Genomic DNA, 1,097 nt, shown 5'->3' with positions numbered 1-1,097 from the left:
TTCATTGGTAGGAACTTCAGATAAGCGTATGAAGATGCCTTCCCTTCCGTCTCTCTGCTTTCCCACTGTCTTCATCCAATCCTTCTTACTCCTTTCCATGGCAAGCTTAAGCAAGGGTTTCACCGTTGTCAGTGGCTACCTCCCATCCTCTCAGTGGAAATGTTCAACGCACCCTGTCACGGCACGGCTATCCATCTGTCGGTTCTCAATCAGGCCGGAATAGAATCCAGTGATTCTTTTGCGTCTGTCACTAACGCCCCGCCCTCAGGAGTTTGAAGCACGTCACAGTCATTCAATCATTGAATCCTACTCAGAATACCACAGACAAGGTTAGACCTTCCGGATTCTCTTGAATGCCGCCATCAGTTCTAGCCTATACCACGAAGACTCTGATCTCACGGAATGGCTGGCTCGTTTGTCAGGCGAGCACTCGGTTGTCAGGCGATCAACCATGCATCGTGTATCAGGAATCCAAGAGATATTCACCCAATCGAAGGTAGAACGGAGGTGGTTGTCAGTCACACGTTCATAGGTGAGAATGATGATGAGTGTCACGGATCATCACATTCATCAAGTTGAAGAACAAGTGATATCTTAGAACAAGAACAAGCGGAATTGAATAGAAGAACAATAGTAATTGCATTAATACTCGAGGTACAGCAGAGCTCCACACCTTAATCTATGGTGTGTAGAAACTCCACCGTTGAAAATACATAAGAACAAGGTCTAGGCATGGCCGAATGGCCAGCCTCCCAATGATCTAAGAACTAGATGTCCAAAGATGATCTAGAGATCTAAAGTGATCAAAAGATTATAATACAATAGTAAAAGGTCCTACTTATAGAAAACTAGTAGCCTAGGGTGTACAGAGATGAGTAAAAGACATAAAAATCCACTTCCGGGCCCACTTGGTGTGTGCTTGGGCTGAGCAATGAAGCATTTTCGTGTAGAGACTCTTCTTGGAGTTAAACGCCAGCTTTTATGCCAGTTTGGGCGTTTAACTCCCATTTTGGTGCCAGTTCCGGCGTTTAACGCTGGAATTCCTGAGGGTGACTTTGAACGCCGGTTTGGGCCATCAAATCTTGGGCAAAGTATGG

This window comes from Arachis hypogaea, chromosome 1 (genome assembly GCF_003086295.3).
Source record: "Arachis hypogaea cultivar Tifrunner chromosome 1, arahy.Tifrunner.gnm2.J5K5, whole genome shotgun sequence".
In the NCBI taxonomy this organism is placed as follows: Eukaryota; Viridiplantae; Streptophyta; class Magnoliopsida; order Fabales; family Fabaceae; genus Arachis; species Arachis hypogaea.
The sequence above is the reverse complement of the archived record's forward strand: the minus strand, read 5'-3'. Positions refer to the sequence as shown.